This window comes from Ciconia boyciana, chromosome 2, assembly GCF_034638445.1.
Source record: "Ciconia boyciana chromosome 2, ASM3463844v1, whole genome shotgun sequence".
Lineage (NCBI taxonomy): Eukaryota > Metazoa > Chordata > Aves > Ciconiiformes > Ciconiidae > Ciconia > Ciconia boyciana.
The window spans coordinates 155,953,520-155,979,183 of NC_132935.1; positions in this window are offsets into that span (position 1 = coordinate 155,953,520).

Consider the following 25,664-nt stretch of genomic DNA (forward strand, 5'->3'; position numbering starts at 1 on the left):
CTAAAACACCCTAGGTTTTTACACCCTAAGCTACTGATTTCTGGGGGAGAGAAGTAATCAAAATTACATTCTTTCCAAACCAGGGAACTAGTTGAACTCTCAAAAATTTCCAAGAGCTGATAACATTTAATGCAGATCAAACTGCCTTGGTCATGTAGTTTAAAGTGTTTTTTAGTTATGACTTTTGTGTTTTACCCGTTGATATTTGACTTCTTAGTTTAAGTTCATAAAGAAACTTTTTCAAGCTGTCTTCACAGGAAAAAGCTGTTATTGAGAACTTCAAAGTTGTATTCCTAAATATATTAAAAATGAGGATAAAAAAATCAAAATTACTTCTCTGAGAGAAGCAGTTTTCATTTGGTTCAATAGTTATTTTCTGAGGAAAAAAAATGTCAGGATGTTTTTTGACTTTTTTTGTCAAGGATTCTTAATTTTTTAATTTATGATCTGGAGAGATGTAAATGTTAAGCTACTACCAAAATAGAACCAAAGATTTTAAAAAAGCATATCCAAACTGTCTAATCAAACAAATTATTTAAATCTGCTGGAAAAGTAGTTTTAGATTTTCCCCAGCTTTTTCTTTTATTTTAGTAAAAAAATTATTAATTGGAAACCTTTTATTTAACAAAAGAATGTAAACAGATATATTTTGGAAAAAAATATATTTTACAGATAAAATCATTTTCAAAGCTGGATATATAAGTAAACAAGTAAAAGGTTTGAATTCTCTTTTGAGGAAATGTCATATGCTAGATGTTATTCTGTCATGCTTCAAATTTGAGCAGGTTTAATTATTTCTAAGCATTTGAAGGATTTTTAGTAAATCTTTGCTAGGTGTTTTAGAAACAAGAGAGTCACAGAAGTAGACTATAGCAGTTAAGCATTTTGAAGTTGTAAATTAAATTTTTCCTGTTGAAACATGAAGTGGTCTCAAATAGTTTTTTATAGACATTTATTCTACATGTGTGTTCAATATAGTGCTAGTGGACATAAGGTTATAGGAGACCTGTTAGTTTTGGTATGAGTCAAAAATTAAAGCAAAGAAGTAAGAAAGCAGGAAAGAGATGACTGTAATCTAAATAAAATCTGAGTGCTGTGCAGGTTATCACTGGAAACTTTGCCTATAAAAGTTTGGCTATAAAAACATGAGTGCTTTTGAAAAGGATATCTGACAGCCGGATATCCAAGTTGTTGGATGAAACTGTTACGGGAACAGCTGCTACATGAAATGCAAAAGGGGGGATTAAGGTCATTTAAATACTGTACTTAGGTTGTTAGAGATTACATTTTTCTAATTTAAGATACTGTATATGTTTCATTCTGAGTCATGGAGGGAGAAAAGTAGGGATATCTAGTTAATGCAAATTGCTAGGAATAAAAACTGGGGGAAAGAAAATCCCCACTGCCTTTATCCTAATTTGCATCTGCACTTAAGAAGAAAAAGAGTGAATATAATTGCTTTAGAGGGGTGCAAGTGAAAGAAGCTAAATTAATACTAGTTATGAAGCAAGATTAAAGAAGTTCAGCTTTTTTTTCTCATTTAAGAAGAGGAGACTTCACAGTGACATAGCTGAAGTTTCTAAAATTATGAAGAGTGGAGATTAGCAGAAGCAAAGAACAAAACGTTAAGAGAAAAACGAACTTACAAAATTGGCAAAAGAAAGAGAATATATACAGAACTATTTCAGATAAATAGTGCTATTCCTACAGAATCTTTTACCAGAAGAGAAGCAGACATGCAAACTCAGGAGAAGAGAGGCAGTCTTCTAAGCAAAAAGTTGGTGCAATTTAATATAAAGAAAACCAGAAACTGAAATTTAGGTTTGGGAAATGAGTCTGGACAAACTGATAACCAAGAGATGCTTTCAGCTAAAACGCAAACAAACTTTTTCTAAAGTCTGAAAAAATAGAGACTTTTTTTTTTTCTCTTACTCATTTTTCCCTAGACATACGTAGCCTTGCTTGTGTTGAATAATATTTGATTCACAAAGTAGGTTTGCTGCAGTCAGTCCTGAGCAAGAAGGTCAAAAGGATCCATTGGTATCTACAGTAGTATATAGATAACAGCTGGAAGCAGATGCTCACTATTTCTGGAAGGATAGGAACATAATGGCGGGTAGTAGGAGAGAAAATAAATTATTTATAATAGTTTTTTGTGTGATTGAATTAGGGAGTATTGTTACCTCATAAAATGCAGTCGGTTTTTGCATTCTGACAGCTTTTATGCACATGGATGGGCAACTGGATATTAGAGGTCTAAATATTTTAAATTTTGATTTATTCTTTGACTTTAAGAGTTACTGCATAACAAGAGCTACTAATGTGTTCCTGCACAACCTTTCTACACTGGCACAGAGCAGTTTCCTAGCAGACGTTTGCTGCTATTTTAATGAGAATGTGTAATGCTGTGGTGATCCCACATCTCAGGAATACCTGTGATTCTCACGTCTCAAAAAATGAAATAGTAGATTGAAAAAGATAAAATGAAAGGTGAAGAGGATGACCCAAGATAGGGAATCCCATGTTTTTACAGCAGGAATATTAAAATGAGTCTGGAAAGTCTCAGTCTCAGTCTGGGAAGAGATGGCTAGAAATATGAGATGACTAGAGGAAAGAAATTAGGGGCATGAGGATTCTATTTAAGGAATGATTTAGTCACTGTTTTCCCAACAGAGATCAAGGGGATGGAGATGAATTGTATAAAATCGTCAGGTAGACATTAAAAGAAATGTTGTTTTTCTTTCAGCAACACTCAGTTACACCGTGGAACATTTTGTCACAGTATATTCTTGATACCATAGCTTAGATAGTTTCAAAAAGTAATTGTGCAAATTATGGAAAGAAAAATGCATGAAAGTCTTGTCAACAAAAATGTTATGAATTCTTTCAGGCAGAAATTTTCTGAAAACAAGGGAAGCATACTGGGAGGAACACACTGCTCCGTATTTGACTGTGTTTTATATGGTAATCGCAAGTATCCACTCCTAGCCATCATAAAATGCAAGATACTGGCCTAGATGGACCCTTGCTTGATACAATACAACTCTTCCTCAACACAGTTGCAAGGTACAAATATATTCATATAGCACTATGTAAGACAAATATTTACCTTTTAGCTGAGCAGAGAAAAAAAAAATCACATACAGAAATAACAAGGCTAATAGCTGTTTGTACATGCTGACATTTTAATAAATACAGTTATCAATTATATTCCAAGACAAATGACATTTTAGACTTCTATTCATTAGTTCGATAAATCAAAACTATTTAAAAAATGTGATTCATTTCAAATACTTCCTGACATGGCGTAACAACGAAGTATACTGATGCTGTTTGCATGGCAATTTACACCATGGATCCCTTTGAGACTCACTTGAGTATCTCTTTTCTTACCATTTTTATGGGGTTTTTTGGGTCTTCATTATTTTTCACTTCTGGATTGACTGTTTTATATTTTGCTGAAGTTACTTTTTCTGATAGCTTCCTTTGATCACTTTTGGTGCCAGAGCTAAGAACCATATTACTACCTACACATTTCATATTACAGATAATCCTGCCACAAATCTTCCCTTGATCCTTGCAGTTATCTGCTGCTAGCTCTGTGGAAGCAATTTTCATTTCCAGAATTTCAAGGATATATACAGCAACGCAGCAGGTAAGACAGGTGTGTTACTTTCTCTGCTTGAACAGTCCCACAGTATTCTCAGTTGCCAGGTTGATGTAATTGAATCTATCTGTTGTTTTATTAATTACATTCAGTTGTTTTTAGCAGAAGATCGAGAAGTCAATTACTCATTCTGTATTCACAGAATCGAATAAAGGTAACCCATAGAAAACATTGCCATGGCCTTTTTTTTTTCCCCCCACAAGGAAGATCATCACATATTCCAAACCTTTCCTGACAGAGGTTTGTCTTATTAAAACCTTTCTGTAATACAGATTCTGGGCCCTCCCAAGATCCTGTCTGTGGTGTTTAATGGTTCTGGCTGGTAGATGTTTTTCTTCGTAATTTCCAATGTAGATCTTCCTTGCTGTGATTTAAAATCCTTACCTCTTACTTTTGTCTAAAAAGTACAAAGATAGATCTTCATTCCCCTTTGCCCTCCATGGAGTTTTTCACACTTCTGAAGACTTGTCATATTTCTCCTGTGTGTCCTGTTCTCAAATAAAACAAACCTAGTTCTTACTATCTTTCAGAAAAGTTAATGTTTTCTAGACTTCTGATCATTGCATTTGGTCTCTTCTGGACTATCTTCTATTAGTTTTCACCATTTTTGAAAAGAGGTCTGTAAAAAAGTTTTGATACAGAATACCTGAGAGAAGTTCCTGTGTTCCAGTTAGATTGAGACTCCACTTGAATGGAGCCTGGAGTCTGGTGGCCTAAGCAGGAAAAGGGAGAAGAAAAGCTACAAGATGATAAAATATTTCAAAGATTTTGTTTTAAAATGTGTTATTTTTAAGATTTAGGTAATATAATGCTGCATGTGTCATTTGATTGAGACTTCATATAGATTTTTCCCTCTTTTTCCTCCCTTACAGAAAAGCATATTTATATTAGAATGTTTAAAGGTATAATAGAAATAGTATAAATAATAGTGAAGTATGTTAAAACACTTGTGTGGTTGAAATGTAAATTTATTAAAAACAATGGGAACTCACCTGTGATTTAAAGAAATGGCTGTATTGTCATTCTTCATTTTTCCCTTGCCTTTATCCATGTCCAATTTAAGGTAAAAAACACCAGTCAACCAACCAACCAACCAACCCCAGGAACTGGGTAATACTCAAACAACACTTGTTTATAGATGTTATTAATCCATGTGATTATCCCATTTTACGCTAGGGTAAAATTGGTTGTTTCGACTATGGTCATACAATCACTTTGTAGCTTGCTGAAATAAAAAGTTAAAGATTACATCTGCATAAACTATAAACTACAAGAAAAACTGGGCAGAATATGTTTGTATAGATATATTATAACTATTGAGCCATTGTTTATAAGTGATCTGAGATATTATCAAAAAGGAAACAACTGTCTTAATGCTGGAAAGATTTAGAAATGTGATTCTGAAAATAGGCTGTCATATGTCAGGATCAAAAATAAGGTACATAGAATAAGCATGGATAATGTATGAGGCATGAGGCATTGTGAAGGAGAGAGAAGTGCTGAAATCAAGGAAATATCATACAGTGAAAGTGAATGAGTGGAGTGCAGGGACTTTGATTGGGAGATACAATTGATGAGGCAGAGCAAGAGGGATTCATCAATAGAGCAGAGCACAGAACAAGGAAGTTAAAAGAAAATCTTTGATACTGTCAAGAAGTATCCTAAATCACTCAGACTTCATTGCAAAGTCATCAAGGCAGCAGATGGCAGGGACCTAATGAGGCTGGAAAACATCAATAACTGCTTTGAAAGAAAACTTCTGGAATTATATGAAACAGTAAGGGAGATTCCAGGCTTGAGTAGGAGTGAAATACCCTCTGTATAGGACAATATCCATACCTACCTACAGTCAAGCTAGCCATTACACTGGAGTAAACCAGTTGTAAATTGCATATATAATAGTATTTTACATAATCTAATTATACAAACCCAATCTCTACTTGAATTATCAGGATAGCATGGTTCAAGCTCCTTGGAGTAGGCACCAGTAAGTTTTCCTGTCCATAATGCAGAGTGAATTTATGTGGTACTCTCTAAACAATTAAATTGCAGATTATAAGGATATGGAGATTTAAACAGAGTTGATGTGCTTCAGGATGCATGTGTCTTCAGGATGCATATTTTGCATAGTCAAGAGTATAAGTAATTTAGGGACAGATTTTTACAGGCATTCAGGCTTTTACTAAAACTGATTTCACAATCAGAGCCCTAGTCCCTTAAATTATCTTTTTTCCCCCATGTATCTTGTCTCCTTTCCCTTTAAAGGGATATGTTTCTCTGTGTTGGGGAAACACATCTTCAGTATTTCGCTTGCTGTGAGTTTTCTTTTTCCAGTTTTCCTCATCAAGTCAAAGTCATATTAAAATTACAATGACAAGAGGCACAGTACAAAGAAGTGGCATTCGCAGCAACTTGATTTTAAGACTATTATAAGATTATTTTAAGATTCCCTTACCTTTCCCTTCCCCAGCCTCCCTTGACCTTTTCTTTTTTCCATTCCTTTTCCATTTCCCACACTGTCCATCACCAGTGTGTTCCTTTGCCTTTCCTGCCTTTTGATTTTGTAGTTTTTAAACCAATTCTACTGCAACTGAAGCCAGTACAAGTAAAAGGATTGGTCCCTATATTCTGTAATCTCCTTATAATTATATGCTATTTTTTCACATATGATGTATTAGATATTTTATTTCTACTCATTTCTTATCTTTAATAATATGGGAGAAACAATATTTTTTTGCTTGATGATTGTGTAATAAAGGGATCTCAAAAAATAAATGTAGTTTTCATAAAGAAATTTGCAGAAGCTGCAGAAGATCCCTAAAGGAGAAAGCAGAAGACTGTGGACAGTGGTGCAAATACGTCATAGCCTTCTAACAGAAAAGAAGAGCTAAATGAGTGTGAAACTGCACAATAATCAATATCCTATGGGAATAAGCTTCTACTGCATTTCATTAGAGATTGTTTCAAGGACAAGATGGAAAAGACAAGACTTAGCAACTGTACACAAGTCAAGAGCACACTCTGATTAAACTGCATGTCTTGCAAAAGGCATAATCCTCCCTGCAGTACCTTGCATTCTTATTCATCTACCCAACAACAAATGCAAAAAAAAAAATCAATATGCAGTACATGGAATTAGAAAGAGCATGACAGGCAGCTGTGAAATTTGAAATTACAGTACAAGACTCTACTCAACTCTTGCTTTGGGACAGCCATGCTACTACAGTGCAGTGACACATAGAAAAAGTAAAACTAAAGGCTGAGGGGTGACCTCATCACAGTCAGCAGAGGGGCAGGTGCTGATCTTCTCTCTCTAGTGACCAGCAATGGGACACGAGGAAATGGAATGAAGCTGTTTCAGGGCAAGTTCAGATTGGACATTACAGAAACGTTCTTCACTGAAAGGGTGAGTGGAACAGGCTCCCCAGGCAAGTGGTCACAACATCAAGCCTGTCAGATTTCAAGGAGCATCTGGACAATGCTCTCAGTCATATAGTTTAGTTTTAGGTAGTCCTGCAAGGACCAAGGAGTTGGACTCAATGATCCTTATGGGTCCCTTCCAACTTGAGATATTCTGATTCTATGATTCTAAAGAGTTGTCCACAAACTCCAATCTGTTTAACAAAAAGCACTTTCATGCTGCTGCAAGAAATCCCAGTTGCTCTTAATTTATTATCTTGAGCTTCTTAAATAACTTGGGATAGTCTACATTTAAAATGTTCAGCAACCCCATAAAGTAATTGTGTTGGCTAGAAACACAGCAAAGGTGAATTTTAGACCTGGCCACCTTCAGAGTGTGCTGGGGAACTGCTTAGGTTGGACATGAAACAGCCGAGACCCCTGTCCAAAAGCAAAACTCTTTCAGCTCCTGCAAGATATGTTCTAATGAAAATATTTTTAGCCTTTCCAAAAAGTAACTTGTGGACTTGGAATGAACAATTAGGTTGATTTGATTCATGATTTAATTAAACACTGTGCTCCTAAACCAGATTAAGCTCTGTACAAGCAAAATTTGCCATCAGACTGACTTTGGTTCACAGTTCCATGTTCAAAATTTCTGCCCTCTTGGGTTTTCACTTGGTTGTTGTTCCCTCTTGCCCCTTGAGCATCTGACTGACAAATAAACATTCACACAGTCTTTTCAGAGGGCCATGCCTGCTTCTCATGCTTGAGTATATCTCAAGAAACAGAGCCATATCGTGAAACTGTGGGAGTACAGCTTGAAATCAGTGATGAACAAGTATGGCCTGAGAAAATCACTGAGTAACTTGGGTTGTTGAAGGGATGACTCAGGGAACTGTCTTTGGCAAAAAAAAAAATCCAAGCAAACATTGAGGCATAAAAGTGTAGGAAGAGGCGAGATTCATTTCCAGGGTAGGAGATATGGGAATACTTTTGTCATTTCTGTATGTTAGGGCAGATGGGTTCAAAGCAGCTCTGGGTACAACCCAGTGTGTTCAGAGGGCTGGTATGAAGGTATAGACTCATAGAATCATAGAATCTTTTAGGTTGGAAAAGACCTTTAAGATCATTGAGTCCAACCGTAAACCTAACACTGCCAAGTCCACCACTAAACCATGTCCCTAAGTGCCACATCTACACATCTTTTAAATACCTCCAGGGATGGTGACTCAACCACTTGGGCACTGGTAGGGGCAGCAGAGCCTCCAGGCTCACCACTGTGCACCCCAGCAACCCCTACACCCATAACCCTTAACCAGAGTCAATTCTCTTACATTTGTAACCACAAGAAAGATGTATGGGAAATAGACTTTAAGACCCCATATGTCAGCTAGCCTTAAAATGCCATTGCAAGAACAAAGATAGGGTTTTTAAACTGCAGTAATAACATGTAGGTAGCTACTGCTGATTGCAGTGCCTGTGCTGCGCACCAGGGCTTGTGTTTGTGATGCAGTTGGAGTTCCCCTGGCCAGGTGGTTTCTATTTCAGGTCGGTTACCTTCTGAAGAATTCTATGTTGCACATCAGCAGCTCTTTCCTCCCTTTTTCAATAGTTATCTATATTTATATAACTGAAATATATATATGTATATACATATTTATGCTTTTATGATTTTTTTCTACATTCTAATAAAATATAAAAATCTACAAAGAGAGCTAAAAATCCTGGATTGCCTTAAAACAGAAATGCTTCCTGAGTATTTAGAGGATGAAATAAAAGAATGAAATTTCCTCCCCAAATTTATGCCAAAATTTCTTTTCTTTTCTTTTTCATTTTCTTTTATTTCCTTTTTTTTAATATTTTTTTTTCCTGACAGCCATGTCGTACTTCAGGAGTGAAGATAATTGCCTTCTTAACTCAGTTTCTGTAAAGATCAATAGTGAGCTGATAAGGCAGACATCTGAAAGACATGCAGAATAATTATGGGCACTGGCATATCATGATTTGAACTTTAATTACCTGTTAGAAGTAGCCTAGATGAGATAATAATAATAATAATAATAATAATAATAATAATAATACCCTATTGGATAAAGTATTTCTGTCTTGGCTTTACCTATCATGTCCAGAATTTGCTTTTTTAAAGTTTTGAATACTTAGTAGATTAATAAGTTTTGTTGATTTTAGCATATAATATGAGACCATTTGAGAGGAAGACACCAGGAAATGCAATTGCGTTGTTTTTAGAAAATGTTTCTTACAACTTTTACTATTGAGTCAAAATAGGAATTCAGTTCTGGCTATCTGTATCAGTTTTAAGCAGCTCACTGCCTGCTGCTAGAACAAATAATCAAATTAGGAAGATAATGTAACCAGCCCAATCCATATTGCTTTTTCAAATCAAAATCAGTAATGATTCCCAGCATGACTGTGTTTCTCTACAAATGCTAGAAACGTAAATGAAGAAGATGGAAGAATTTGAATATCTAGCCTTAAATGAAGATGTCAATGTACTAGACCCATGAGAAAGCTGTGTGAAGAAAGACAGCAAGCGGAACACTGTAATATCATGATACAAAATAAACAGGAAAGACAGGTAATTTTCCTGTCAGCAGAATTTTATTATGTGTTAAAAGGCCTTAAAATCAAAGCAAAGGAAAGAAACAGCTTAACTGCCTCAGTAAGTAGCACAGAATCTGTATGAATTGAAATCTCAAGCCCAAAAAGGACAAATATAGCACTGGGTCTCTTTTACCAATTGCCTGACCAAGATGGGGTCATTGAATGTGATATGCTGAGAGAAATCAGAGAGATACCAAGGGCAGAAAATGCAACTGTATTGGGTGACTGCAATTACCCAATTACCGTCATGTAGACTGGTCAAATGTCACACTGGAATGTGAATCAGAGATTAAATTTTGAGGTGTTATCACAGAGTGGCCAGACAGCAGGCCCAGAAGAAAACTGCAGCCCTGGACTTGATTCAAAGCAATGTGCAGGACTTGGCTCAAAGCCTCATGGACAAAGGACTACCCCAGAACAACCACCACAACTGGCTCATATTAAGCATCCCTAGAGAAGCAAAAGAAATAACCTCAAGTTAGTTAAACTTCACTAAGAGGAATAATGCTAAAATGAAGAAGATGAAAAGGCAGTTAAGATAATTAAATCCCTACATTTAGTTTTAATGTTACTGAAGGATGCCGTAGTGGGAGTACAGTGGCAATATAAAACAACTATTGGGAAAGACTTGGGAAAGAATAGAAGGAAGTCAGCATAACTAAACAGCAAAGTGAAGCATAATATTAGAATCAGGAAGATTTCATTCAGAAAGGTGAAGTTGCATCTAAATGAGGCAAATAGATAGTAATGATCAAATAGAGTATATGATCCAAATTATCATAAACTCTGGAAATTTGCATGCAGAAATATATTATAATGTAATAAAAAATAATATAATCAGGTGGGCCAAAAAAGGCTTTGTGAATCTACTAACTAATGGTATCAAAACCAGTACTTAATCCTTTTTGCTTCATTAGGAGTGAAGAACCTGCCGAGAGAGCCATTTAATTTTGTAATAGTTAATGAGTCAGTTGACTGAATATGCATAAAGATGATTAAAGACAGTTATATGCATATAATCAATGTTTTAGACTTGGATCAAAACATTTCAATAGAAAAAGAAGATAAATACTTCAGGATGAATCATGTGTATGGTTTGCTAAAAGTAAAATTACTTTTGAGATCTGCATGCATCTAAAAAAATAGCATCTGAAAAAAAGCAACCCTTCAGGAGAGCAGGCATTTTGAGCCATGACATGGAGCAAAATGAACTTCACTGCTGTTTTTGTTAGCATTTTGTGACTGTCCACTTTAGTTTTGTCCCTTTTGCATTGTTAGCATATCAAGTTTGTAAACTTTGTAATGTTATCAGTAAAGTAAATCCTATGAAATCTCCTAAGTCTTTGTGTATATTCTGCTCTACAAAGAAAGAAAATAGGTGTTAGTGAAATCTTCATTTTTTAAGTAACATTCACAGACACAAAAATCAAGAGGCAAATGCACTAAATTCTTTCCTAATAAAAAAATGAAAGACGAATTTGTCAAAGAAAAGTATATTAATGACAAATTCGGCCTTTTTTGCTTAAGGTGCAGAATTTCCCCCACAGTTCAGAAACATACGGCTCTCCAAAGATCTCAATTTTTTATTCTGACCTTTCAGATCACTCACAGACTTCTTTTAATTTATAGTTCTATAAGTTACCGTTATGTTTTACCAGCCGTTGGCATTTTCATCCTTTAAAACTGCACCCTTAAGATTTAATGGCTCCACAGGTGTATGTAGGTGAAACATCTTCCAGCTCAGCTACTGTTGTTTCTTGGTTACCTCGTCTGTTAGATTTCTGGCTTTGGGATTTGACTGACCTCCTTGTCAACTCAGCACTCTTTCTCCACAGCTAACATTGTGGGAGACATTTCGCTGTTGTACATAGCACATGCTAAAGACTCCAGAGGCAGAGGTCAGTATATCTGGAGTCTGTATAACTGAAAGTTTTAGCTAAACTACACTGTGCCTTTTCAAATATGAGGTAAGGTTGCTTTGCCTCTATACAACCTTGTATTCTGTTGATGTTTGGCACTTCAGGGCAGCACACCCTTTTTTCCAGCAAATCAATGTAAATTGATAGGGTGGATGTCTTTGTCTATTAAAATTGAGATTGAGTTAGCCAGCTGCATGGGCAAATGAATGTGTGCTGTTATTTCAAGGAGTAAGAACTCATCCACAGACCAGGAGAAGATATATCTTTTTCAAATGCATTTACTCCAAAAGAAGGTCAGTTTGCCTTAACCACAAGGTTTCTAACATCTGTTTTACAAGTCAAGCTATTGCAGAAATGATGCTTAGGCAACTAAATTATTCCCTCTGGAATAATTTGCTCATTGTCAGCCATGTTGTTTTGCATATACCCGTCTCTTATTGTGTTTGTACACATTGTGCTGTTAAACAGAATTTTCCTCCATATGATAATATTCAAAATCTTTTGCAGTGTGAGTTCTAAAGTGACACTATAAAAGCTGTGGGTAATGTATCCTTCTCTATACAGAGGACACAGAAAACCCACAGCAAGAAAAGTGGCTCTATAGCAAACGTGGGGCCACTTGTGACTTTACATGCAACTTTAGATAAATAAATATATTTTTCTGGACTGACACAAATCACACACACACCCCCAAAAAAACCCCACACCAAAACCAAACCCCAGAAAAACAGATGAGGTGATGGTATTTTCTCTGCTTATGCCCATGACTATGATGTTCATCTGGAACATAAGTAGCATTTGCTGGAATAAAAGTAGAAATTGAGACTGTCATTTGGGGTAGATATCCTTCTTCCATATATTTCCTTGAAAAAATCATTCAAGTAGACTTGTAAGAGACAGTGGAGCTGCATGAAGAGATATTACCATTTCCAGTAGTCTCCATTTTTATGGTTACCATATACTGAAATCTGAAGTACAACACATTTGCAACCTGGATCATACTAGCTGGTGCAGTACAGTAAGTGGTAGCAAGTATTTACTTTGTCTTTGCAATATAGCATCTGAATATAGCTGGTTATTGCTATGTGATATAAGCAGTAACTGTTTTGAGTTCACTAGGGAAGATATAATAAAATAAATGAACACATTGTAAGCCATTTGTTGGACAAATGCAGAAAATTTTCCTTGTTGAAGTGATTTTCACACATACCCTTTTAGAATTTTTTTCTGGGGAAAAATAATGGCTTTTTTATTTTGTGAACAGGAGTAATTTGCCATCATGATTATAAAATTTCTGTTTTTAAATGTTTGCCTCTGTGCCTTTGATAAGCACAGTTGTGGTTAGGACTATTTTGCATGGTGGGTTTTGGCAATTTCAGCATACAAAATTCTCTGTTTCACCTGCATAGAAAAAAAGCAAGTAAAGCAATTGCAGTACGTGAATTAGAATTTGAAGATTCCATCCTTCCCTTCCCTTTCCAGCTGGAAGAAGGAAACAGTTTTTTCTTTCTTTCTTTTTTCTTCTTTTTTTTTTCCTTAGGACAGAAATACTTTTGGTGAGAACTATCTACACACAAAAGCTTACAGAGTCGAATGTGATGTCTTGTCTTATCACTTCTGAACAGACTCTGGAGTTTGAAAAGACTTCTGAAATTTGCTTAACTTGCCATTTCGTAATATAATGAGGAAATCAATGTGTCTTGCTTTTAGAAATGCTGGTGGCTTCAGAATAATTCGAGAGTTTGCAAGGATAAGCAGAAATGAAAGTGCAAGTACTTGCTCATCATTGGAATATCTGAGATGATTTATAGATAAAAATGTGTTAATTTACTGTCATGAGGGAGAATGTCATTCAGATTTACTCACTAGTCTTGGAATTTTTTGAATAAGCTAATTTAGATGTTGGGGGCTTCTGAATGAAACCTACAGGCATACCCGCCATCTCTGCAACTGGGCAGGGCTGCAAAATGGGATTGCAGCAGGGGAAACAGCTCTGTCAGAGTGAAATACAGCAGTCAAAAGCATGCATTCTCCAGTGAGCAAAGCCTATGCTTTCACCTGCCGCAAACCAGCCTTCTCCTGGCAAGCCTTAACTCAGGCCTGTTTAGCAGTCACTGGAGGAAAAGGAAAATTGATAGAGAATACACGTATCCACGTTTAAAGAGCATGAACAATTCTATGGCCAATACAGGACAAAGAGAATTCTTGAAAGAAATTAATAGTTTGGGGAAATGCAATTCAAATGTATTTATCTTTACCACTGCATATGTACCTTAGCATTTTTACTGAGGGTTTGTGGGGGATTTTAGTTTGTGTGTAGAGTCTAGAAGCTAAATTTCAGTTTGACAATCAGGCAATTTTCCAGTCAACTGCTACTGTACGGGATTATTTGAATGAGACCACACTAATTTTAATGAAGTACAAAGTTTAAATTAGATACAGCAGTGCCTAGGTTTAATTCAAAAGTTATTTCAAATGACATTTTACATAGAACTATTCACATGATTGCATTTTGATCTGGTTCCTCAATCAAAATCTTGTGGAAAAGCTTATTTCAGATCAACTGTTTTGATCAACTTGAAATATTTTGTTTAGTTTTAAACATTTTATTTGGGTTTAGTTTCATTTTTCTCAATATTAAACTATAAACTTTAAATGTTAAGGGAAGAAAATGGAACACTGTCATTTTTTCCTGAGTTTTCATTCTTGTTTTGAGAAAAATACTTTCTAAATTTGTTTTGCCCCCAAATTAAATGACCAGATGTCTAATTATATGTACTTCAAAACATAGAGATTCTGCCTGTTTATAAGAGCTGTATCCAACTTTTTCATTGTTTCTTTGCAACACTCCCCCATTTTGGTATCCTCCCTTATTATATGTTTAGTTAACATTTTACCATGATGGGATTTCACTATCCTCCTAATATTTTCAGAGAAATTCTATTCTGGCTATCAACAACCACTGTTATAAAAGTTCACTTTTATTGATCTGAAATCCTTCTCCTGACCTTAATTACACCACTATAGAATAATCTTAACAGACCTTCCTGCTTATCCTAGTATGAAGACTGTTTTCAAACCTAATCACACTGTACTTTCCCATGAAGACTCACAAGAATGCCAGTCTGTATCATCAGTGTCCTCTCATTCTCCATACCTGAATGTCTTAAATTAGAAGCTGAAAGCAATTACAGGCTCTAGTGTTTGAGATGTCAACAGACATAAATCTTACTGGTTTAAGCTGAAAACGTTTTGTAGCCATGTTAGTACAAAAACAAAAATGTGGAATGAAAATTTCAGAAATTATTTCAAAATACTTGTCAGTGTTAATGAAGTATCAATGCTTACAGTGTGGAAAAAAGGCAGATTCAATTCAGTATGAAAGGGTAACCATTTGGGATATTTTACAATTCAAGCAAACATAAAGGAAAATAATATCCTTACCACTAGAGAGAGCTCTCACACTAAAATAATAGAACATTGCTTTGGGCTCCTTTTTACGGAGTTGGGGAAAAAATATAAGAGGGAAACAAATGTACCATCTGGAGTCATGACGGGAAGATATGACCTGACAAAAAGAAGAGTTCAGAGGCTGGTTCCAGCTGGACATAGGGAGAGAAGAACATGTTGCGTTCATTCCTCACTGTGGCAGATTCTGCCTCGATCCCACAAAAGGGAACAAGAAATGTTTGAAAGTAATTAGGTTTATTTTTCCACTTTTGGCAGTGCAGACTTGAGTTGATGGGGCATATGGTAGATGCTCCTGTCTTTTCTTCTACATAGGCAAAACCAAACAGAGTAAGAATTCTAGTACGTTTCGCCATTTTCAGGAGCAGTCAAAATCTGTCCCCAGAAGCTAAAGATCAAGAACTATCAAAGCTGTTCAAAGATGTTCATGCTTCTGAAAACATGGGAGAAAAAATTGCAATAGCCTTTTTAGCTTGGCAGAAGTGAATGAAAATCAGTGATAAAGAGTACCAGGTACAGAATTGGTATCTGCTGTATAGCAGGTTGTGACTGCAAACTTCAGAGCAAGTTGATGAAAGGGTTAAAGTTAGGTGAGACAAGAGAAAGAACACTTTTGAGCAGTTTTTTGAGCAATTTAGTAAACCTATATACAAGAACTATATAGACTTTTGAGGAAACAGACAGGAAATTTTGGAGAGTATTTTTTGTTATTTAGAACAGTATTTAAATTGCAGTGAAAGTGTTCTGTATTTGATTAACCTGCAAGAAGTGTACATTTCTAGTAAACTTTTTTTAGCCTAAGAAAGAGAACATGTTTAGGGAAAGTATGGAAGACTTAGATTCCTGTGTCCCCCTCACTTCTCCTCCCCCCTCCCCCCCTCCCCCCCATATAGAAGACAAACTTGAAATCTTTAAGTGCTTGAAATTTCCATTTTTGTCATTTAGGTTCTATTCCATCCTCTAGAAAGTAGAAATTCAATAAGTTCTATTATGTTATTTAGGTCTTATGTTATTCATGAATTGAAAAGTCATATTCATTTTGGCCCTTTTAAGTTGAACATGTTATTTCAATAAGCTTCTGAAAGATGAGATACCTGGTATCCCCAGGGGATCAAAGAAGACTTATGATGGTCCTCTGTAAAATCCTGAAATTTCTTCACAAAAGCAGCCATGTTCCAACAGAGAGGTGAAACTTTTTGCCATAAAATGTGTAGTTATTGGCATGAAAGACAGGCGAAGGAGTTTTGTTATAATTGTTTATCTAAGAAGTTTCTCAATTCGTCATTTGTGTACATCAAAACCCTTTTGAAATGAGTTGTGAATTCAGTCATCCGTGTGACCAGAGGCGACTTTGTAAGTAATTGTGTGCAAGACTGGGTTCCTAATTACTCTGAGGTCTAAGGCAATTAAAATAATACAGTTTTGCCCTCCATCAGCTTTTCCTGTGTGATAAAATCTTCCTTTGTTTTTACCCCAAACTCTCAATACTCCTTAAGATACAGCAGTAGCCTAAAATAAATTGAGACTGCGAATGCAGGAATTTTCATATTCTCCCAGTATCTGTTTTTCTCAGTTTACAGGAAGGTATTTGCCTGTTCACCATTTTCTTCTAGTCTCTTCTACCTGCCTTTTGCTTGGATTCTGTTTCCATACTCAGCATTATGTTACTAGAATACATGTAGGACTTTTGTGCAAATTAAATGTTAATATCATAGGAAGAAAGCAGGGGGAAAAGTAACTGGACAGGTAATATTAGGTGCCCATAAATATTCTAGGGTCTTTGTAGTTACCCCTACTTCTGAACAAATCATCCCGTCATCAGTTCAATTTGGGTATTAAAAACAGAAATATTTATTTTCTACATCTAACAGCAGAATCGTTCCTATTACACTGAAAAATAACCTCTTACCTCAGCCTTCAGTAAAGTCATTCAAGGACAGACGTTCCTTTTCACAATCAATTTAATTCAAGTCATTAACCAAGAAGCCCAAAGAAGTTTATAGACCTTAAAAATACAAATAACAGAGTGTGCTATATCTTTAATTAGTAACACTCCAGATTTGAAATGGTGACCTAGAGGTATATAACTCCATAGCCCATTACCAATCCCCTGAGCCACTCCAATCTGTCAGAGACCTTCTCCCCCTCTTACTCTTTTAAGTAAGGTTAAGAAAACCCAGGACAAGTATTTCTTTTCCTTTCCTTCTTTCTTTTTCTTACGGTTTTCAAATGTCTTTCAAAAAGCTTAAAAAAGCTCCATAGTTTGAAGTAAAATACAAAATGTTTGAAAATTTGCTAATATTTAAGAAAACATGGCTATTAATCCTGTGGTAAAATTTTTCTTCAGGAAATACATATAATAAATCTTCTTACACTTAGGAATTTTTATATTATCTTGTTTGTGAAAGCAAATATAAAACAAATATCACCTTTTAGCATGAGTTTGATCATCCATTACTGTAGTGTTACCAAACATAGTCAACATAATGTCTGATCTCAAAAAGTCATGCTAATTGTTGTTTACAAGTCATAAATAAGGGGGAAATAAGACTACAAAGATAATTTTAATTTCCTATGGAGATTCTTAGGACTGAAAATATTCATTACTCTTCTTATGCACTTTCACTTAAAAACAGCTTCAAATTTTAGGAGTTCTGAGCATTGCAGCACATAAAAAATGGAGTTTGTAGTTCATAGAAATCCTGGAAGTTGACATTTACTTCTGTTTTGAACAGATCAGTCTCAGCATTTTGTGAAAGAAATTATTCTAATATATTGTTCCAAATATGAACAAAATATTCAACACATTTTGTTTCAGCTTTATAATTCTGAATTTATCATGCAATATATTATATGTCATGCTTTACACATATTCTGTTTCCCTCCTTCTTTCATGGGGATCATATTCAAAAATTTCTAAAACGTTGTGCACAATATGACAACTCACAGACATTCAGTGCTGCCAGGCTAGTGTAATCACTATTTGTTAAACTGTTTTTTTTTGTCTAGCAACAGTGGTAATAACATTGTGTCTCTTGAAGCCATCTGGTATATGAAGTGGACTGTGAACCTCTGCAAGAATTTTCAAACTCCAGCTTAGCAAATCAACCATTTAGGGCTCATCCTCAGCAAATAGCAAGGGAGAGGGCTCTTAACTCCAGAATGGATATGAACGTCTTCAGAAAGATAATTAATCGTCTCCTCCTGCCCTTCAGAGAAGGAATTTCATTCACTGGGAGGGTGGTTGGAGGTCAAATACATATGCTGTTCCCACCCCAGTCTAAAGAACACATAATATGAGATGAGAGCAACACCAGTAGTGGAATATAATTAGCTTATGAATTGATGCTGGTACTTTATGCCTAGAAATTGCCTTTATTTTTCTGTTAGTAGACTAGCTCAGAGCAGTGTAATATTATTGCCATCACTTGTGCTGCTTACTTCATGGCCTTAGTCCTTGAGATTATGATTTTTTAATATATTCAAACATTAGTTTAACATGTTGTTCTAAATAATAGAATGTAGAAGGACAAACAGCAGATGTTTCAGATTTCTCCACGAATGCTTTCTCTAGACAATACAGAGACAAACACCCTTGGCCAGCTGAAGCAGCTGCCTGAAGGCAGAAGGCAGAAGTCAACTTAAACCCTTTAAATAGTGAAATGTCAGAACCGGATATTTCTCTTCTCTGTGTCCCACATCCTGTCCTTCCTGCTCTAACTGCTTTCAGGTTTTAGATCTAGACCTGACTACTCTGTCTCATCTAGGATGGCTTGCCAGAGTGCTTTGCTAGATGTTTTTACATTCTTTATTCTATATTTTATTTGTTCTATGCAGAGTGGATTATTTCCATTTTCCATTAATGTGCATTGGCTGTATGGCACTGATAAAGTCAGACAAAGGATGCACTTTATGAACTTTTGACAGCAAAGTAAGATTCAGTGTATCTCAACACATGTTCAAAATGCCTATTTGAATTACTATATCTGTTTAATTATAGTTTTTCTCCATGAGGTCTTTATGCCAAAAAGACAGCCTCAACAACCTCAAAATGTCATCATTTGCAAACGTTTTAGGATCTGCTGGGATAAAAGGGTTTGCCTGTTTCAGGATCTATCCTGATTAATCATTTCTGTCAAATGGATTTTGACATATTGTAATTGAACAGTTGTAAACCTGAAAGCAAAAGTGACATTATATTGCCCTTGAATATGAAATGAAAGGGAGTGCACCTTACCATCACTAGATAGCTTTTTTAATCAATGTCATTCTTACTTCACATTTTTGTTGCCAAGATAGATACACAGTTGCTAAATTGGATACTGGACCCAGGTACCTGCTCAGGGCTAGGAAGCAGATGGGGAGAGGGAACCGAGGCAATCTTCCTAAAGAAAGGAATTGTTTAATATTGCTATATATGTATAATGGAGACAGTGAAGTTTCTTTAGAGGCATCTAGAAGGGTAGTCCAGTTCTCTTAAATTAAGCAGCTAGATTAATTACATTGGATCATATATATTGTAATAAGTGATCACAGGAAAAGATTGTGTGCACATGGGCAATATAAATGTTTTACTAGAAATAACCACCATATCGTCATAAATAACAATAAAACTCTAGAAGACAACTTAATCCAGACAATAAGATTCTTACAACTTTTCTGAAGTTCTGACAGAACTGTGCTGTCAACTCATCCACCAGCTTCACCTCCACATCTTACATGTCTTAGCAAAAGGGACAGAAATTTTGCAGACTCCACTGCTCTAGAGTATCATGACAAAGAAAGTCTGTGGACTGGAGGTACTTCACTGGAGCAAAGAGAAATTGTAAAGTACACAATCCAGTTCAAAATGAAATGCTTATTTTATTCATCTGTTCACCTACATCACCAGCTAGTTTCCCCCATGCATCAGGAGAATTCTGAGATAACTGAAGGGCAAAAAATAGCTGAAGCGTCAGAAAAGGATTCAGGCATAAGTGTAGTAGTGCAACAATGTTGATATTACCTTTTTGTATGGCAGGAGAACTGGTATATCCTGCCATGGACCATGACCCCATTTTACAGGATATTTCATAAAGACAAAATTAAAATATAGTTCATGAGTTCTTAACTTTTAGTCAAAGCACAGATCAATGAGAAAGATTACTGGAAGACAAGGAAACGCTGAGATAACGTACGTTAGCCTGCATAGTCCTGATAGGTAAATCATCCTTATTTGCGGGTAGCCTCTCTGATGGGTTCAGTTTTAAATGAGAATTCCTATTAAATAAGAATTTCTTACCTGTAATAGATTTTCATGTAATCTATGGTCAGAAGAACCTTGACACTTAAAGTAAAATAAATGTATAAAAAGTCAGTGCTGGACTGATTTTTAAAAGCATTTATGGCAGTGTTTGCTTGTTCTGTGTTTGTTTAGCAATCTTGAGAAAAAGACTAACTCATTTTATTTTAACTACTGATTATCCCTTTCATATAAATTAACTTCCAGATCCTTTTCTTATAATGAATCAATGTGACTTTAAACATAGGTCCATTTATTAAATCTTTTATTAGGTCTTTCATTATGTATGCTTGTAAAGATCTTAATAGAGATGTTAAGTAATGGAATTTTGCAAGTTCCTAAAATCTTCATAAATCTCCATAAATTGTCTCTTTATGAGAAATCTGCTTTCACTGTGTCTGATTTTTTATTCATATGCAACAAAAATGTTAATATACTTTAATTAAGCTACTATGATTTATCTTTTCACTCATTATATAAGTTAATTTTGTTATAAAGAAATCCTGTTTTCAAATTCTCTCCAGCAATGTAGAATTAAAGTAATTATAGTTTGGCACAGGAAATTAGTCATAAAGGTCCATGATTTCTAAAATAAACGGAAGTTTTCACAGGCTGGATTAGCCATATGCTTTACAAAAGGGGGGGAAATAAAGGAAATAAATTGCAGTGCACTTAGTACAAGAACTGACTTTTTGCGTACAAATTTGTCAGATGATAAGTAAAATGAAATATTAACAGATCAAGAAGCTTGAACTTTCTTACCTATTTTATACTTGTCCTTGCTGAGATCACTGATATCTCTGTTTCTTTTTTTTTTTTAATTCAGAAATTGTAAAAATCATAACAATGTAACTACCAGAGTTTCCTTCCCAAATCTCTGATTGGTGGCAGAATACAGACAGCTACAGAAGTGTGGATATACTCGTTGAAGCTCATGGAAGTTCCTGCACATAAATTTACTAGAACAGTGACTATATGATTAACTTCGTTGTACTGTTAATGCAATATTTGTAGCATCCATGACTCACACCATTATTCACTGAGATCTTTGAAGTTTCTGCATTGAAGTAGGGAGTTCTTGTCAAAGTGTAGAGTATCTTATAAAGTGGGTGCTGATGAGAATGAAATAACAAAGGATGAGTCTGTGGCAAGTAACAAAAAGTACAGGGCTAACTCCATCAGCTTGATAGTAATTTCAGTGAAATGAATTCTCCTTTGCCTAAAAAAGACTGGCAACAGGGCCATAGTTAGGAAAGTGAAAAAACTGCTAGAGGTCAGAGAATGAACATGACACAGAAAGCTCATTGCCAAGGGGAAGAGAACAAAAAGTGTCTACAGAGCAAAAGAACTTCTTAATGCATATAATATATTACATGGCAATGCACTCAAGAACTAAATAAATTACAGCTACTGTCATTCACACCTACAAACCCTCAGAGATATGCAAAATAGATTATAGTCACAAAATACACTTCAGGAGAGCTGGTCAGGACAGCTTTAAAGCAAATCAGGGCTGTTTATGAGTACTACATTGGCCAGTACATTAAATAAAATACTCAGGGAGAAGAAGGAAGTAGACTGGATCTTCCTCCTGACTTTAGGGCAATTTCCAGCTGTAGTGTGGTGCTCTCCTGGGGGATGAGATAAGAGAGCAGGAGACGCATATGAAAGAACCTTTGTTCTGATAAATCAGAGTAATGGTTGTCCTGGGTAAAATTTGCCCTGGTCTATGAGCTCACATTGTTTAGTGTTACACAAGGGTGGCATTGCCCTACTTTGGTTGTTTTAAAATTAGGAGTCTCTAGAGACGAAGTCATGCCACCTACATTAGGCACCCCTTTCTGGAAAACTGAATTACGCTAAGGAAGTGCTTGTCTCCCTTTGCTGATGATAGTATCAGCCCAGTGAATTAGTTTGGACCAGAGACTTAAGTTTTGGGTGGATATAGGTAGATTAGATGAGTGACCACGCATATTCACCCAGAGGAACAAGAAACTGTGAGAGGTGTGTTTGAAATAAAGAGGATGACTAGAAGTCTTTCCTAAATAGCAAGTAGCCGCCTCCTTTTCTACTGAGAATTTTAAAACAGATACTTGGATCTGTTTTAAAGATAAGGCAGGAGAAAGATAAAAATATCAGATAGATGATGTTTTATGTTGTTCAATGAAATTGCATGGTTTATGAGAGTTAACCCATGATTTTTGACATGAGAGGCTTACTGTGAAATGTCTGAGATATGTAACATCTATACATCTTCACACATGTCTCTCTGCTTGAATAAAATATCTCTATGCAGAATACAGACATCATCTCCTATAAGATCACCAGTCCATGACATCAATTATGCAATGAGTTTTCCCCTTGAACTTTTTTCCCCTATTATATTTTCATTACTACATTCAGTGTAGGAGTTAGGCTGGAAAATTTTCTTGCTGCCATGATAGATGATTATGACATGTTATGAATATGAGGTGATTAAATATAAACTATGTGTTGTCCATCAATGCAGTTATCATGAAGGCTTTGGTATTAATATATTTTTAATTTCCCAGTTCACGGATGAAAACATCAGCCTACATTAATAGTGCTACATAAAGGGATAATTTAGTAAGATACCTGGTGCCCTAATCCTGATTCAGACAAACTTCCCATTAAAATATGTGAAAATGGCAGTGTGACTAAACCCTTTAGTTTGGTCTTAGACTCAGGGACAATCATGTCCTATTCACTACAGGAAGAAGTTTAATTCAGAATATTTCTTCATATTAAATTTTAACCTTCCATTTAAGGAATATATTGAAAATCTGATGTACAGATAATATTTTCTTCTTGTTAAGAGAAGTGTCATTTATTTGATTCTCCACATCTGTGTTGCATCCTTTGGAAATGAAGAGAAACAATGGGTGAAGAATGCACCCTAACCAACAGCAAACAGAAACTTGACCTGTCTCTTTATCAGCTTGTCAGCTTATGTGATGAAGCCTATTGAAAATCATAATTTATAAAAATCTTCAGAGACTGAGTTCATACATTTGTACTTTTTTAATGGAATGATAAGTGTTATTCCATGTTTTTTCTCCTCTGGTTCAGAGATATTAAGGAGTTAGCTACACATTCCTGCTCTTTTCTATTACCACCCTTTGCTTTTTTTCCCTTCTTGAGTAACTAGAGTGAATTGCATTGGACAGGATACAGGAGAGTAAGCTTAGTAATATAAAGACACAACGTAAAAAGTTTTATGAGTTTGGTTTTAAAAATTTATATTTTTATGGCATTTTGTCTCTATTCTTGTTTTTATATTGTGTTCTTAATATATTTTCACTACAGAATTTTCAGAAAGTGTTAAAAAGCTGAGAAGAGATAGATTTTAAGGAAAATCTATAGTAAAATAAATTTGATATGGTCAGAACATAGCCTTTCTTTTGCTGGTAGAAAATTCAGTGCAGAACTAAGTCACTAAAATAAAGTGATTTTATAGTTAGAGGAGAAAAGGAAGAAAAAGAACATGGGAAGGATATCTTCAACTTCAGTGAGCTACAGGAGGGGAAGCAATAGGACAAGGATGATATGAAAAAAATCCTTTTAGGTAAATGAATGTATTTCAAGAGCTAATTTTATTCAGCTAAGACAAAATTCTTAACTGTGAACAAAATTTGGTGACAACAATATTCAAGCACTGTTTCAGCCAGCCTATGGCACCTCAGTGAGCCCCCCAAAAGCCTGCATGCAGGCTCTGCGTGAGAGCAGAGCCACCCTGGTGACCTTTCTTCTTATCAACTATAACTGATCAAAGTCTTTGAATTCATGCAGAACAGACGCAGCTCCTTTATTTTCCATCTTGGATTTAAGGGGGAAGTAAAGACAGAAAAGTACATTAGATACAGCTGAACTCAGAGAGAGAGGAATTGCTGAGTTTTATATATTGGCTTGGATTTTTTCATGTACCATTGAAGTAAAATCTAGAGAGGGGAAGCATTCTGGCATTAGACTAGAGTGAACGGGTGTTTGTCTACCTAGGAATGGGCTATGTTTGCCCTGATCCTCCTTGTCAGTTACAAATTCATTCTTACCTTGTATGTTGCCTTTCTCTATTTTTTAAGTAATATTATTTGTGCCACGTAAAATGTAAAATAAAATACAGAAATAAATACTTATAAAATAAAAATAATTTGATTGAATTATTTTCTTTCTTTCAAATAAAATGTTTTAAAGCCATTACTGTACTTGGAAGAACACTAAAAGGAGAAGTGAAGTGGGAGGAACAGTCAGCGAGCATAGTTAAGAAGAGACCTATTTCTCATTGAAGCTGAGTGCTGTCTTACCAATACTTTCAGTGGACTCAGAATCACATGCCTAAAACAAAGCAGCACTTGCAGAAAAAAAAAAAGCAAATATTTAAGCATATTACATATATTATTCATTTACAAGTTTACTTTATCATCACAGTACACAAATCAAATGACTGCTCAATGCAGATTGTTTCAGGCAAATTAAATATAAAATATTAATGAAGTCTCACATGAGGGGCAAAACAGGGATGCTAAACAAATCTGGGAATCACAAATAGGCTTTACTAAGTCTTGGTCAATTTCTGGTTAATGGTATATTAAGTAGGAGTGATTATTCAAGTTATAGGTTTCTTTGTACAAATTACAGGTAATAAGCTTAATGTAGATGTGACATAGCTTCTTAATTCTATCCATTAAGGAAAGTAGATATAACTTCATTAAGTAACCTCACTTAAATATGACAATAGATAACTGTGGTCATTAAACTAATGACATCTGTCATCAACACTGATATTACCACTATGCCATACATACTTCTACAGTAAAGACTGTGTCAATGTTTCTGTTATAAAATGATTCAGGGGTTTGTAACTTGGCTATTTTAAGTAATAGTGGAGGAAGAAAAATTAAGTCAACCCAGGATAAAAGTTATTAAACAAGGTCCGCACCAGTAGTACACATTGGGAAAGCCTCCAAAGTTTATTTGCATGTGGCAGAGCAGGATGACTTTTGATAATGTAGAACTGTGAAATGGCATTTAATTTATATATGCTTGCTTCAATCTGTGCTTCAGAAAAACTGTCCTCAACACAGAGCTCCTCAAATAGCCTTATATAGACAAAACCTGCACTGTTTAAACTCTCTTCCTTTGTTCTATTGAGTTCCTAGTCATCTTCAATAAGAATATTCCAGTATATACCCAGTATGAAGTATTCGGTTCTTATACCTACAGAGAAGCATAAATGAAGCACTTACACATTCTAAACAGCACCTAATAGCTTTTGGTAAAATATGAG